This window comes from Herpailurus yagouaroundi, unplaced genomic scaffold (assembly GCF_014898765.1).
Source record: "Herpailurus yagouaroundi ecotype Mexico unplaced genomic scaffold, PumYag 166, whole genome shotgun sequence".
NCBI lineage: Eukaryota > Metazoa > Chordata > Mammalia > Carnivora > Felidae > Herpailurus > Herpailurus yagouaroundi.
Window position 1 is genome coordinate 5,874,806 of NW_024412407.1, and position 16,028 is coordinate 5,890,833.

At 47.5% G+C, this 16,028-nt stretch overlaps 1 long non-coding RNA gene across 1 annotated transcript in view; it reads right to left on the minus strand.

Annotated features, from left to right (window-relative positions):
- LOC121038643 (uncharacterized) overlaps window positions 1–5,798 on the minus strand; it is an 11,617-nt gene extending 5,819 nt beyond the window's left edge. The window contains exons 1-2 of the long non-coding RNA XR_005794431.1: window positions 5,069–5,798; window positions 599–659 (exon numbers count right to left, since the gene is read on the minus strand). This is a non-coding gene — a long non-coding RNA (uncharacterized LOC121038643). The remainder of the gene's footprint in view (window positions 1–598; window positions 660–5,068) is intronic.
- Between the last annotated feature and the right edge of the window lie 10,230 nt (window positions 5,799–16,028).

Genomic DNA, 16,028 nt, shown 5'->3' on the forward strand with positions numbered 1-16,028 from the left:
AAAACTCATCTTTTTTTTTTTTTTTTTTTTTTTGAGAGAGACAGAGACAGAGACAGAGCATGAGTGGGGGAGGGGCAGACAGGGATGGAGACACAGAATCCAAAGCAGGCTCCAGACTCCGAGCTGTCAGCACAGAGCCCAACGTGGGGCTTGGACTCACCATCTGTGAGATCATGACCTGAGGCAAAGTCAGATGCTTAACCGACTGAGCCACCCAGGCGTCCCTCAGTTTTAAAGTTCTGTTTATCTAGGGGCACCTGGGTGGCTCAGTCAGTTAAATGTCCAATTCTTGATTTTTGGCTCAGGTCATGATATCACAGTTCATGGGTTCGAGGCCCGTCAGGCTCTATGCTGACGGTGTGGAACTTCCTTGGGATTCTCTCTCTCTCTCCGCACCCCCCCCCCATCTCTCTCTCCCTCTCAATATAAATAAATAAACTTTAAAGTTCTGTTTATCTAGAACCACTCCCAGTACTGACCAAAATCTGTATTAGTCAGGTCTCCAGAGAAACAGAACCAATAAGAGATAGATTGATTAGATAGATAGATAGATAGATAGATGATAGATAGATAGATTTATTATAGGAAATTGACTCACGTGATTATGGAGGCTGAGAAGTCCCAGGATCTGTGGTCAACAAACTGCAGTTTGGTATTGCCTTTTTAAAAAAAATTTTTTTTAAATGTTTATTTATTTTTGAGAGAGGGACAGAATGCGAGCGGGGAGGGGCAGAGAGAGAGGGAGACACAGAATGGGAAGCAGGCTCCAGGCTCTGAGCTGTCAGCACAGAGCCCGACACTGGGCTCGAACTCACGAACTGCGAGATCATGGCCTGAGCCGAAGTCAGACACTCAACCGACTGAGCCACCCAGGCACCCCTGGTATTGCCTTTTATTGAAATGTACATAAATAAAATCAATAAGCTTGTATTACTTGTATATTACTTCTATTCTGTCAGTGGACATTTCCATTGTTTCCAGTTTAGCGCTATCAGGAAAAATGGGGCAGTGAAAATTCTTGTACTTGTTCCTCGGGGGCACGTGTGTATGTATTTCTATGGGTGTGTACAAGTACCAGTTCACAGACTATGTAATCTTTTTTTTTTTTTTTTAACGTGTATTTATTATTGAGAGAGAGACACACACAGAGCATGAGCAGGGGCGGGGCAGAGAGGGGGGGAGACACAGAATGGGAAGCAGGCTCCAGGCTCCGAGCTGTCAGCACAGAGCCCGACACGGGGCTCGAACTCACGAACTGCGAGATCATGACCCGAGTTGAAGTCGGTCACTCAACCAACTGAGCCGCCCAGGCGCCCCCAGACTATGCAAATCTTAAACTTTATCAGAATAGAACTGAGCTGTTCTCCAAAGCGTCTGTGTTAGTTCACACCCCTACCCGCAGTGTATGAGAACCCTTGTGGCTTCACGTCCTCCCCACCACTTGATATTTTCAGACTTTTTACTTTGAGTGTTGTCAGTGGGTGTGTATTTTCTTGATGATTAATGAAGTCAAACACCCTCTCCAAGGTTTATTTGCCATTTGGGCTTCCTATTTTGTGGTGTATCTATTTGAATTTCTTGCTCATTTTTCTATTAGGTTTTATGTCTTTGTCTTATTGATTTGTGATACTTCATTTTATGGGCTGAGTGTAGGTCGCTTGTCAGTCTATGTGTTCCAGATTTGTTCTCCTACTTTGCGGCTTAACTTTTCACTTTCTTTTCCTTTTTTTTTTTTTTCATTCAAATGTAATTAACATACCGTGTTATATAATAGTTTTGGGTGTACAATATAGTGATTCAATAGTTCTATACATCTCTCAGTGCACTTTCTTTTTTATAAAACTTAATCACATACTATATTATTAACCCTTTTCCTTTTCGCCTTTTAATTATGTTTTGCTTGTATAACCCACGGAATATTTTAAAAATTTAGTGTAGGCAAATGTGTCAGTCTTCTTCCGCAGGCTTACTGTTTCCTTTTGTATACTGTTTAAGATGTCTTTGCCTATTCTAACATCATGAGAATAGTTTCCTGCGTTATTTTCTAGAGGCTTTATTGTTCTGCCTTTTACATTTATATCTATGATTCACCTGAAGTTGATTTTTTTAATTAAAAAAATTTTAAGATTTTATTTTTGAGTAATCTCTATGTCCAACATGGGCTTCAAACTCACAACCCTGAAATCAAGAGTCCTATGCTCCACCGACTGAGCCAGTCAGCCACCCCAAGTTGATTTTTGTATATTGTAATGTTATATAAGCCTTGGGGATATTTCCTCACCACTCTTCACTATCCCCTTTGTCATAAACCAAAGGTACATATACATGTGGGTTTGTGTTTCAGTTATTTATTCTATTTTGTTGGCCAGTTTCTCTGTTCTTGTACCAATATCACATTGTCTTAATCCTTATAGCTTTATTATAAGTCTTTATATATGCTAGACCAAAGACTCACATCTTCTTCTTCTTGAAGAGTGTCTCAGTTATTCTTGGCCCTTTGAATCTCTCTATAAATGTATAAATCAGCTTGTTAGCTTCCGTTCTTAAAAAACCCTGTTGGGATTTTATGGGGGATTGCAGTGAATCTCTAGATAAGTTGGGGGAGAATTGCCATTTTATAATACTGTCTTCCAACCCATGTTCATGGTATATCTCTCTATTTATTTAGGTCTTCTTTAATTTCTCTCTTTTTAAAAAGTTTATTCAGCGGCACCTGGGTGGCTCAGTAGGTTAAGTGTCCGTCTTCAGCTCAGGTCATGATCTCACGGCTCGTGAGTTCGAGCCCCGTGTCAGGCTCTGTGCTGACAGCTTGGAGCCTGGAGCCTGCTTCGGATTCTGTGTCTCCCTCTCTTTCTGTTGCTCCCCTGCTCTCACTCTGTCTCTCTCTTTCAAAAATAAATAAAGATTAAAAAATTTTTTTAAGGTTATTCATTTATTTTTGAGAGAGAGAGTGTGTGCACACACGTTCATTCGTGTGCAAACAGGGGACGGGCAGAGAGAGAGGGAGAGAGAGAGAATCCCAAGCACGCTCTGTACTGTCAGCACAGAGCCCAATGCAGGGCTTGATCCCACAACCTTGAGATCATGACCTGAGCTGAAATCAAGAGTTAGATGTTTAACTGACTGAGCCACCCAGGTGCCCCTAATCTCCCTTAATATTATTATATAGGTTTCCTATTAGAGGTCTTCAACATATTTTGTTAGAATTATTCTTAGATATTTGATATTTTTAATTCAAATGTGAATGGTATATTTTATAACTTACTTTTTCTGCTTGTTGCTGACGTTGATTTATATGAAACATTTATTTTTGAAAATTGATCTTGTATTCTGCAATATTGCTTAACTGCCCTCTTAATTCTTATAATTTATTTACAGATTTCTCTCGATTTTCTGTATCACAATTGTATCATTTGTGAATAATGACAAGTTTATTTCTTCTTTTCCTTGAATCCTTTGTTCCTTCCCCCCCCCCCCCCACATTAGTTAAGACCTCCAGGACAATGTTAAACAAAATTGAATAGAAAAATAATAGGGAGCATTTTGTTGTTGATTTCAAAGGGAAAAGTTTCAGCATTTCACTGCTAAGTGGTGTGATGTTTAGTCACGGGGATTTTGAAGTTATTCTGTATCAAATTAAGAAGTTTTCACTAATTCCTTAGTTTATTAGATTTGACTGTTTTATTTTTTTTAAGTTTATTTATTTTGAGAGAGAGAGAGATTGTGTGCGCATGTGTATGCACATACATGCGCAGGGGAGGAGCAGAGAGAGGGTGAGAGAGAGAATCCCAAGCAGGCCCCGTGCTGTCAGTGCAAAGCCCTTCCCGGGGCTCCATCTCATGAACTGACCTGAGCCGAAACCAAGAGTCAGATGCTTAACTGACTGAGTGCCCCTAGATTTGACTGTTTTAAATCATGAATGGATGTTGAATTTTACCCAACACTTTTCTGCCTCTATTGCTCTGCACTGTCCCCTTTGTCACAAATCGAGCGTCCATATATGTGGACAAAATTATTTCATTTTTCTCAATGTTTGGTTCATACAGTGAACTAGACTGCTTTTCAGATGTTAAAATAACTTAATCTTTTGCTGAGGTGAACATCATGATAAATCATCCTTTTTGTAAATGGCTAGATAGTATTTGTTTATAGTCTAGACTTTGCTTCTAGAACTTGCATCTGTGATCATGAATCTAATTTCCCTTTCTTAAAATGTCTTTATCAGTTTTGGTATCAAGGTTATGCTTGCCTTATAAAATGAGTTGGAGGAAGTAGCCTTTCTCTCTATTATTTGGAGGAATTTGTATTCCATTGGCATTATTTTTTTCCTTAAATATGTGGTGGACTTCCTTGGGGCCACCTCTGGGCCTGGTATTTGATTTGTGGGAATTTTAAAAATATGGGCTTTATTGAGATGTAATTCACATGCCGTACAATTCCACCACTTCAAAGTGTGCGATTCGAATGGTTTTTAGTACATTCACAGAGTTGTGCAATCATCACCACAATCAATTTTGGAACATTTTCACCAGCCCCAAAAGAACCCCAAACCATTAGCAGTCACTCCCCTTCTGTGGGAATGTTTTAAATTACAGATTCAATCAAGACTTTTCTGCTTCCTTCGTGGTCAAACTCAATGCCTACACTTCAGGATTAGCTCTTCCCTGAGACTCCTGCTCCAGGATTGATGTCACTGAACAATGAGGTACTGACTTTCCGTGGCGCAGTGCTGGGCACAGAGGCACACAGAAGGGAGATGAATGAATAGGGCAGAGCTCTCAGGCTTTACAGAACCCTGAGTTTTAGCATCAGGTGAGAGCTGAGCCTTTGGACAGGCTTGAACTCTGAATCTGCATCTTTGTCTGCCAAGTGGGGAGGCTAATCCCTATTTTTCAGGACTGAGGTGGGACAACTGAGAGAACGTGTGTAAAAGCACTTTGCAAACTGTAAAGTATTAGGGTATTATTACTGAAGGGCTGCCAGTTCAGCTAGAGAGACACAAATGGCAAGTCCCGATACATGTGCAATGCCAGCATGTACAACAATAACAATATTTTTGAGTACTCACCATGGGCTGAGCACTGTTTTGTGTGTTGTATATGTGTCCCCGCATCGAATTCTTGCAAGACCCCTGTTAAGTAAGTGCTGCTGTTATTTTTATTTTACATTTACAGATGAGAAGAGTGGTGCTTGGGGGTCAAGTAAGTCCCTCAAGTTTACCGCGCTACAAAGGGCCATCCGTGGGGAGGGAGGGGTTGGTCAGTTTGGACTGACCAGTGATCCAGGACACAACTGCAGTTATGGCCTGTCAAGGAAGCCACCTGTCTTCACAGGGTACAAGTTATTCCAATAACCCTTACAAAGCAATCCCTCCCCCACCCTGGTGTCTCAATATCTCTCCTTCTCTCCACAATTTCTGTGAACGCTATCTCTTTGGCCTTCCTAAGCAGCACCCCCAGCACAACCCCAGCATCCAGATTCTTCCCATAGCTTCACAAATGAGCTCCGGGATGGACGCAGAGGCTCCTGTTTCCATGGTGATGTGGGGAGGCTGGTACACCACCAGCCAAGTGTAGGCAGGCGATGCAGAGAATTGGCTCAGGATCCAAAGGTGTCGGCAGTAGCCAGGCTCCGGGAAAAGAGATGGATCCATGAGAAAGCCAAGTCTGAGTGACTGGACCTCCCTTGAGCTCCAGAGGAACATCCACCCCCACTGCGCCCCCGGCCCTCCCTAAACTTCTAATTTGGGAGAAGATAGGACCCTTGGGAAGGGAAGCAGTGGGGGCCCCAAAGCAGAAGCTACCGCCCTTGACTTGATTGAAAATGAAGCCTAATCTTGACAGGAAGGACTGCCCATCGCGGGGGTTGGGGGTGGAGGGAGAAGGTCGGGGGGTGGGGGGCGCCCCCTGCCCAGGCCCCCTGGCTCTCTCTTTCTTGCTCTGACCTCATTCTTGGAGCGCGCGCTGAAGGAAAGCAAGGCAGCCAGCAGGGGGCAGAGTCTCCCACATTCAAAGCTTCTGCGGGACTCCTGCTCCGCCACCCCTGCTCTTACCAGGATTATTTTCAGTTGACAGGCTGCAAAGGCGCAGTAGGTGGATTTCGGGACTGGAGATCGGTTCTGGCAGGGGTTCTGGGAGGCGCTGAAGCTTTGGTCTTAAGCTGTGGGCCCAACTGGGGGAGGGGTATTTAAGGCCGCAGAGCTAAGGACTGAACTGGCAAAGGTTTCTTCGGACGTTTTACTCGATCCATTGAAAATATTAAAAACATCCTAACCCTGAGGAAGAGTCATAGTCATCCATTCAATAACTGTTCATTGAGCATCAACAACTATATTCATGGATGGATGAATCCAACCAAAAACTAGTGTTTACTGATGCCTAAAAAGTTCTTAACCTTTTTTGGGGGGGGGGGGGGGCGCGGGGGGGAGGGGTTGTTACACATCCTGTGAGATTATGATAAAAAATACAGACTCTCTCCCAGGAAGAATGCACTACAAATCTATAAACATTTTCATATGATTTGGGGAGCCCTGTGAACCCCTGGAAGCTCATCCATGGGCCCCAGGGCATAAACTCTGTCTATTATGGGCCCTGTGCCGGGCACTGAAGATCCAATAGCAAACTAGAGAAACATGATCTCTGCTCTGCCTGAGTTTGACATCTAATGGGAAATACAGATAAGTAAAGAGATGGTTAAAATACAGCAGGGAAATCCCGGTGCTGGGAGACCCACTGGCCTAGACCAGGGGCCTTACGGAGGGCTTCCTGGAGGAAGTGATGGATAAACTGAGACCTGAAGAAGTAGTAGGAGCCGGCCAGGCAAAGACCTGAGGGAGAAGAGCACATGGAAAGGCCCTGGTGGGAAAACAGCAATCCTGAGAAGCTGACAGCAGGCCTGTGTGGCTGGCTCAGAGATGCCAGGAAGGGGACCAAAAAGAAATGAGGCTGGAGGGATAAGTGCCAGTTTAGGTAGGGCCTGGGATGCAACAGAGAACAGGGAGACAGTTGCTGCCCTCAAGGACACAGATAAGAAAGCTGGCAGGGAATGAGCCTGGATTGAGCATAGGGTCATAGGGGAGTAGGTGGGAGAAGCTTTAAACTCAGTCTTGGAATCAGGCCCAGGGCCCAGGAAATAAATGGGGCTCAGTGATACACACACACACACACACACACACACACACACACACACAGGCTTTATTCCCAGCACGGCCCAATGTGGGGCTTGAACTCACCACCCTGAGATCAAGACCGGAGCTGAGATCAAGAGTCGGATGCTTAACCAAATGAGCCACCCAGGCTCCTCTCAGTGATATATTCAGTGTTCTCAGAACACCCTCAACTTCTGAAAACAGCTGGATGGGGAAAGGCGGGGAGGTGTCACGAGTGTACCTTGATTTGACTGCAGCCTACCATTAGGACCTTTTATTCTTTGGGTGACCAGGGCAGGGTTGCAGTAAACTCAGTTCTGCCTACTTTTTAAAGTACAGAGTTGTGGCCAGAGGCAACCATGGCCAGAAAAGCAGAGGAGGAGAGAGAGAAGTAGGCTTGGCCCCTGGTTGGAGGCCTACGGGTGGGGAACTGGGAGAGCATAGGATGAGACAGGGGAGCTGATGTTGCAATGATTTATTGCCAGTGATTTATTTTATTTAACAAACACTCATATTGTACTTACTACATGCCAGGCACTGTCCTAAACACTTAATAAATATTAACTCATAACATTCCTAGGAGATAGGCATGACCATCATCCTCATCTCACACATGGAGAAACTGAGGCAGTTAAGTAACTTGGCAAGATCAGGGAAGTGACAGAGACACCATCTGAACCCAGCCAGGCTGGCTCCAGGGTCTATGCTCTTTACCGCTAAACTATGCTGCCTCGTGAAAGGAAAGGCAGTTGCAAGGGTGAAGCATTGAATCTGGGCCTCCCACATGAGACAGATGAGAATTCCACCATTGCAGCTCCTGGGACACTGAGAAAGTACTAGAAGCATCCACTACGTGGGAGGGCCCAGGGCAGTGGGAGGCGCTATGGGGAATGGTGAGGCTCTGCAGCTGGGAAGAGCTGCCAGAAACCAAATCCTAGGGGTCCAGGACTGGAGACGCAGGAGCAGGCACCAGATAAGAGACAAGGTCAAGGGACTGGGTAAGATAGCAGCTCCTACCGTAGTCTATGAGATCTAGCCCCTGCCTCCCTTGTCAACTTCATCTCTTCCCGTTCTCCCCTCATTCACAATTTTGTCCCCACTGTTCTTTCCTGCCACAGGGCCTTCTCACTTGCTGTTGCCTCTGCCCTGAACACTTCTCCGACATGCACACATAAACACCCACCCCTCCCTTTTCCTAAGCTGACGTCCACTCATCCTTCAGATCTCAGCCTCACTGTGGGTTCTTCAGAGAGGCCCTCTGACCTTCAATATCTGAATTAGATTTCTTCTGTTATTCTCTTATAGTAGTATCCTATTCTTTTCTTTTATCACCTATATCATAATTTGAAATTGCAGATTCGATTGTCTGTTTAATGCCTGTCTCTCCCATTAGACTGCAAGCTCCTTGAGGGCAAGGACCCCATCTTATTCTCCACTGTAAACCTTGTTCCTCACCTAGTGCTGGGCATAAACATACTCCATAACATTTTGTTTAATGAGTTTATGAATTTAGAAGGCTCTCAGAGATCTACTTGTCCAATGCTTCTTTCCCTCTACCATATGCCCAGTAGGTGATCATCTACCTTCTCCTTGGATACTCCCAGTGACAGAGAACTCACTATTTCATCAAGAGGCCCATTCCACTTTTGAAGAGATTTACTATCAAAGCAAAATTGGACTCCCTGTTACTTCTTGGTCCTAGTTCGGCCCTCTGGAACTACATGTAATCAAGATAGTCTTTTCTTGTTTTAGTGTTTATTTATTTTTGAGAGAAAGAGACAGAATGTGAATGGGGAGGAGCAGAGAGAGAGAGAGAGGGAGACTCTGAATCTGAAGCAGACTTTAAGCTCTGAGCTATCAGCACAGAGCCCGATGCGGGGCTCGAACTCGGGACCGGTGAGATCATGACTTGGGCTGAAGTCGGATGCCTAATCAACCAAGGTGTCCCAAGACAGTCTTTTAAACAGCTGCAGAGAGCCAGCATGCTCACCACCTCTGCCCTCAATCCTTGTCTGTGTCACCTAAACAGTTCTTACAGTTTTGGAAGGCTTGGTTTCTTAGCCCTTCTCTACCCTGGTCCCTTTTCTCAAGAAACACCCCCTTTGGTCAGCACACAGAATGTAGCCTGATTTATGAATTATTATCATCCTCCCCAGCCACCCCCAACTGGCATAAAGTCCAGCAGGATAAGGGAGGACAGGGAGGAGAAAGTGAGAAAAAAGAGCAGTTTCTTTCTCACCAACGGTTAACTGGGGATGTCTTTCTCCAGGAAACAATGTTATTAGTGATGGCTGGGGCCCCGGGCTAGTCCTGAACTAGATGTACCATTGTCAGCTCCGTTCTGGGTCAAACGGTCTTTCTGGACCCATTTAATACCTTTTCTCTGGGAAAAATGTGTTTGGGTTCCAAACAGGCAAGTTATATATAAACCCTTTAGATAACCAGCTTACAAATTGGGAACTGCTTCTAGAAGTATTTAGGTAACACCGAGTGGGAGAGTGAAGGGATGAGAACAGAGTGGGCTTGCTCGGAGAAGTTTCCAAGAGGTTTTTGGAGCAAAGATGGGGAAAGTGGTAAGGCACACAGGCTTCAGTCAGCAAACCTGGGTTTCAGTCTCAGCTCTGCACTTCATGGTTGTGAGACCTGCTGACTTTATCTAACTTCCCCTCAGGTTCCTCTCTGTAAAGAAGACGATAGTTTTTCCCTGACTGAATTGGAGGGGGCTTTTAAAGAGAGATTGTTGCCTTCAGTACAGTGCCTGGCACATGAATGCTGAGGAGTGGTGGGTATTGTAAGGTTTGCAAAACGGGTTTTTTTTTTTTTTCCCTTCCACTGAGGGAACAAGGTTAACGTCCCTGAAGCCAACATGCCCCTGTCCCGCAAGCGGGAGCCCAAGCTGATTAAGGTGAAGATGGTCCTAAAGAGACATTCCAAAGGATGGCTTCGAAAAGGGGGCTCCAGAGGGGAGTTAGGGGGACAAAAGGGTAGGGGCTCCGAGAGCAGCCAAAGACGGTGCTTCATCACACACTGTTTCTGTAGAGTGTGTGTCCGTGTGGGTCCTGTGAGGCTCTGCTGACTGTGTGTGTCAGTATGACAATGTGTGCAAACCTTCTACCAGTCAGTGGGACTCAAGATTACCCTCCCTCCGTCAGGCTCCATTACTCAGCTTTCTGCAGTTCCAGGCCTTATCGCTTAGCTGTCTGCCCTCTGGCCTCTTCCTTTTGTTTACCAACTTGGCTGGCTTTCTCCTCTGGGAACAAAGGAGGTGTTCAGTTCTGGGCAGTGCGGGGCTCCTGCTACCCCACCCCCACTCCCTTCCCTTTCCAGGAGCACTGCCCCTCCTTGTCTCAGGCAGACCCCTTGGTTCTGAGAGGCCCCTTCCCACAGTTCCAGGGAAGGGAGAGACTGAGCTCCTGGCTGGCACCCCCTTTTTCTCACCCCCTAGCCCCCATTCTTGTCTCCAAAGAGGCCCCTAAAGCTTCACTTGTCTAGGCTGGAGGCAGCTCCTCTCCCCATTGTCTGGCCAGGATTTGGAAGCTCTGGTTTCCATAGCAACCCCTGGGCATTTAATTAAGGGAGGAGGCCTTCATCTCTTCTAGTCCAGGCAGTTCCAAATCTCTACCCGAAAAGGATACCCTGAGGGGGTGAGGAAGAAGCATTTTCCTTCAGTACAGCACAATTCTGGCTTCGGGGCTGAGCCCGTTATAGCTTTCCCAGCCCGCCCCCTCCCACCTGCCAAGCCCATCCCCACCCCACACCAGAGCCGGCTGGGGAGACCTCTCAAACCATGAGGGCAAACCCCAGGTCCCAGGATAGCAGGGGTTTTGAGGGGTGGTGGGCACCCTCAGGCATATACACTGACTGTTGCTTTGTTTACTGGGGTGGGTGAGACTTCCACACTGGCCCTGCTATCCAATTGCTTTACCGTGGAATGGGTTCCGGACTCCTTGAACTCCCTGAAATGGAATGTCAAATGCTGTATATAAAAGTTCATTACAAGCGTTCTCTTGGGTACTGGGTACACAGTTTTCATCCGAGCCACAAAAGGGATCTGTGATCTCAAAACGGTCCCTAGCTCCTCTGCCATTTGCCGGCTGTGAGACCTTAGGCAAATTCCTTCACCTCCCTGGGCCTCCCAGTCCTCATCTGTAAAGGGGGATGATAATACTTCACAAGATTGTTGATGTCTGGTGAGAACTTAGTAAGGGGTGGTTGTGATCGTTTCTGTTACTATGAGAGAGGGTGAAATGGAAGATCCTGAAGCTTGTCCGCTCTACACTTACATCTTATAACACCACTCTGCCCTCTCAGTGGGAGGCATTCCCCGCCCCCCCCATTCCCTCTCAGCCCCACCCAGGCTGCTGGAAAGTGCTCCCGGACTCTGATCGGAAGCTGGCAGCTTTCAAGAGCCTCGTCATGAGGTGGAATTTCCATGCTCTGGTCACTGAGATCCCAATTCCTGAAATTCCTGCCTCCGGTTTCTCAGCTGTGGCCTGTGACCACTTTTCCCCATTTCTGGTTAGGTTACTGTGTGTGTGTGTGTGTGTGTGTGTGTGTGTTTCCTTTTCGCAGTATTTTTAGACTTAGGAGAAAATAAACACAATTCACACACTAGCACCTTTCTGATTGTTTGGTTCCTCACAGACAGGAGGGTGGGGGCACTTCTTTCCCCTGTGAGAGGTCTTCAGCTCTGCCCTCCCCATACATCCTTACCTTCTGTTGAAAATTCCCAGACTTACCCCACCCATCTTGCCCCACACTGCCTCTCCCTCCCTTTAGCGTTGATAAATGCAGATTGTAACACAATTCTGAACTGTACGTGTCTCTGGGTCTTTTATCCTTGTTATATTTTTATCTTGTTTCCCTCTTGGAAAATTCCCCCACCGTGGCATATTTTGTCCCTCTCTTCGGAAGAGGCAACTCTATCCAGGCAGCTCTTGGCTTGCTCCGTTGTGATAGCATCCAGATCCAAAGGAGGGACCGGGGAGTCCGAGGAACCGGGGACCCCACCACTTATGTTTCGGCTTCATCATCAATAAAGCAGTGTTTACCGACTGCAGCTGGGGAGAGATTTCGGTGCAATACTGCGATGAGGGGAGCCCTGAGCTCCGTGCCCAGCAGCAGCAAAGGCCTCAGTGCTGGAGCCGTTACTCCTCAGACCTGAGGGTCCCCCCCCCAGGACGCGGGGCTGTTTCACAGCCCTGTTTCCCTCAGTTTGGTTCACACAGCCGCCAGAGTCCTGGAGCAGGACTGGGCACTGCCAGTGTCAGGAGACGCAGGTGATCCCGGAGGCGGGGAGAGATGTGGGAAGGGCTGAGAATTAGCCCCAGGGCGGCAGAGAAAAGGACTTACTCAGTCCGCAGAGAACCGGAAGAGGGAAGGATAGATTTCCTAAGAAAGGGTGTGTAGGGCTCTTGGTGGCACCTCTTTTCACTCTCCCTCAGGACAGAGCAAGTGTTGGATCAGAGAGACTGAGGCTGGTCAGCAGAGGAATGTCCTAGCTGTGGATGAAGCCTCTGGCTCAGGAAATCCAAAGTCCTTGCTGAGGAAGCTGAGGCTCACAGAGGTCACGGCTGGTCCAAGGTCACGAGTTAGTGTGTGCCATGCCCCAGACGCAGCCCTCGGCCTCCTGAGTGCAGAGAGGCAAGGCTTTCAACTCACAAGCTGTGCCCCTGGAGGCCGGCAGCACCTTGGGGTTAGGGGGATGGCAGAATGAGTGGGGGCTCCCGGTTTGCTTAAGATTCACAGCCCCTAGGAAGGGCTGGAAAGAACTTGAGGTAAGACAAGTGATGTCTTGCGTTACTAAAGAAAGCTCAGTGAGACGTTGAGGAACCCACCCAAGGTCACACCCCTAGTGATTACGAGGGTCAGGACTCAGACTCTGGCCAGCCATGTCTGCACTCTCAACTTTTGCTGCCTCTGGAAGTGTTGGAGTCAGGTTTTGAATCTGGCCTGGCTGCCTCCTGAGCCAAAATGCTAACGATGCTCTGTACCCTCAGAGGACTGAGGACTGAAGGGGACCATGCTGGTGCAACACAGCCTACAGAAAGCAGCCAACGTGGCTGTTTTCATTAGGTCTGGCTGCCCCCGGTTCTGCCTTTTCATTATTTGCTCCGCGCCTGGGTTTATACCCTTGGCTTTCACCAGCCTGGAAGCAAGGCCCCGTCCTCAGCGGTACACAGGATTGTGGGTAAACAGGTAACCACCTGACTCTGTCCTGCCTGCTGCTGGACTCTGGCTGTCTGGAGTGCATCCCCTGATGTGTCCTTGAAAACTGACTCTAAATACAGCCGAAAGGGCTCTCAGAGAGCAAGTCCAAGTTTGAATTTTGTAGATGACGACACTGGGGGGCTCAAAGGGAGAAAGAGTCTTGAGTAGGGTCATTCCTTCCTTTAGGTCCACAAACAGTTACTGACCCCTTTTTGTGCCCCTGCCACTGTTCTAGGCCCCGGGAAAACAGCAGGGAACCATACTCTGGTTCTGCTCCCACAGGGTCCACCTTAGCAGAGGGGAGGAGAAAGATAATCAACAACAAAATCAGGCAGCAAAAAACATAAACCAGAAAAATAGCACAGTGACAAATGCCAGAGAACATGAAAGAGAATGAGTGGGTGGCTACTGTAGCCTCAGTGACCTCTCTGGGTAGATGACACTAAATCTGACACGAAAGGTGCCAGCCGGGGCAGTCAAGGAGAAGGGCATTCCTGCCAGAGGGAGAGCAGTGAAAGGCCCCGAATTTGCTCGCACTCACGGAAAGAAGATGCTTCGGGAAACTTTAACATCAATATAGACGTAAACGTGTCTGTGCGCTGCCTATGTGTATATATAAGTAAATGTATATGTATATAAAGTGTGAGTGTGTATACATTTTAGCGTGTGATTCACATGTCATTTCTGACCGTGACTTGTGGACAGAAAGTTGGAAAGCTATTACTGAAGGAATCAAAACAAGTTCAGTGTGGCTGGAGCAGAGTGGGAGAGAGTAAGACCCGAGGAGATGAGGTCAGCCGGGGGCAAGAGCAGCCGGTCATGTGTGGCTCCAGACGCCAGGATGAGAACTGGGATTTTATTCAAAGTGGGCCTCACCCCCTCCGAAGACTTAAATGGAGGATGGACAGGATCTATATAGTTTCTTGGTTTTGTTTTTATTCTAGCCATCTATTTATTAAAAAAAATTTTTTAAGCTTATTTATTTTTGAGAGAGAGACAGAGAGACACAGAGAGAGAGAGAGACAGAGACAGAGACAGAGACAGAGAAAGAGATAGGGAGGGGCAGAGAGAGAGGGAGAGAGAATCCCAAGCAGGCTCCACGCTGTCAGACCAGAGCTAGAGAGGACAGAGGAGGGCGGGGGAATTGCTACACGGTAGGAGGAGCCAGTGACTGCACTTGGGGGTAGGTCTGGCGGAGGGTCCACATCATTGTCCAGCTCACTCCCATGTTTCTGAGGTGTTTCCCTCCCTTCTCACCACCCCCTCCCCCACTCTTAGCATGAGGCCTCCCTACTACTCACCCAGCAAGTGGCCATCTTGGTCCTGACCAAGCCCTGGTGGTGGCAGGGGAAGCCAGCTGTGGCCTCACCAGTCTCCCGACTCCAGTGCCCACTCCCTGTGTGGCTGCGCTGAACTTCCTCTGACTGCCTTCTGCTCTTCTGTTCCTCCAGCTCAGCCCGAACAGACAGAACACGGGCTTCTTTCCCTGTTTCACCTCCCGCCCATTCCTCAGCCATTCCCGTACTTCCCTCCTAATTCTCAGTCCAGCTCACGTAGCTCTGGGTGTATATGTGCGCATGTGTCTTTTCTCCTCCTATGTACATCTTTTTTTTTTTTTTTAATATTTTATTTATTTTTGAGAGAGAGAGAGAGAGAGAGCTGGGGAGGGGCAGAGAGAGAGGGAGACACAGAATCTGAAGCAGGCTCCAGGCCCTGAGCGGTCAGCACAGAGCCCGATGTGAGGCTCAAACTCACGGAACCGTGAGTTCATGACCTGACCCGAAGTCGGTCACTTAACCGACTGAGCCACCCAGGCCCCTCCTCCTATGTACATCTTTACTCACACACACATAGGCGTGCATCCACTGGTTCTCTGTCCAGGCCTCCATCTCTCGCTTCCAAGCCATCTCATCCTGCCAGAACATTCCCTGTACTCTGGCCCCCTCTCAGCCTCCTGTTCTTGTTTTACATCATAGCTCAGTGCTACGTCCTCCAGGAGGTTTTCTTGGGAAATTCTCCTCTTTCCTCTTGTTTCTCCTTCTAATCTCTCACCAGACTCATGAAGCAACACCCAGCTCCCAGGAAGAGGGGTGGAGAAGAGCACCAGCAGGAGAAAAGCCCTGGGAATGGGCCTGGCACTCACAGTGAGGCTTTGGTTTCCTCCTGGGGAACATAAACAATATCACAGAACACCAACATCAAGCCAGGCCACTCTGTGACCGTGAAGGAGTAAGAACAAGACTTCACTGCAGTCACATCTGAACGCAGACAAAAACAAGAACGTGTCCAAGCCACAAATATGACCAAACACCCCCTATCCCGGCTAGTGGGAGTGGCTGCTGTTTCTTCACCAATCACACTGTTCACCCAGCTGCTTCCTCCTAACTCCTAACAAGATTTATGAAGTTTCCCAATCACAGAATTCCCCAGCTTTCTGACAACAGAGCAAACCCCCACTTCCTTGACCTCTCCCTAAATCAGCAAATGTAAGTCCAAATCCTAAGTCCTTTCTAATGTCCTTTTCCTGGATGCCCACCGTTCCATTCCATGGTGCTATGTTCTCCTTGTTGCAATGAATCCCTACACCCAGTTTTGCTCAGCTGTCACTGTTGGTGGTCTTTGGCTGGAGGGCGTTGACAATCAAGGACAACATGCAGGTGTGCTTTATGTA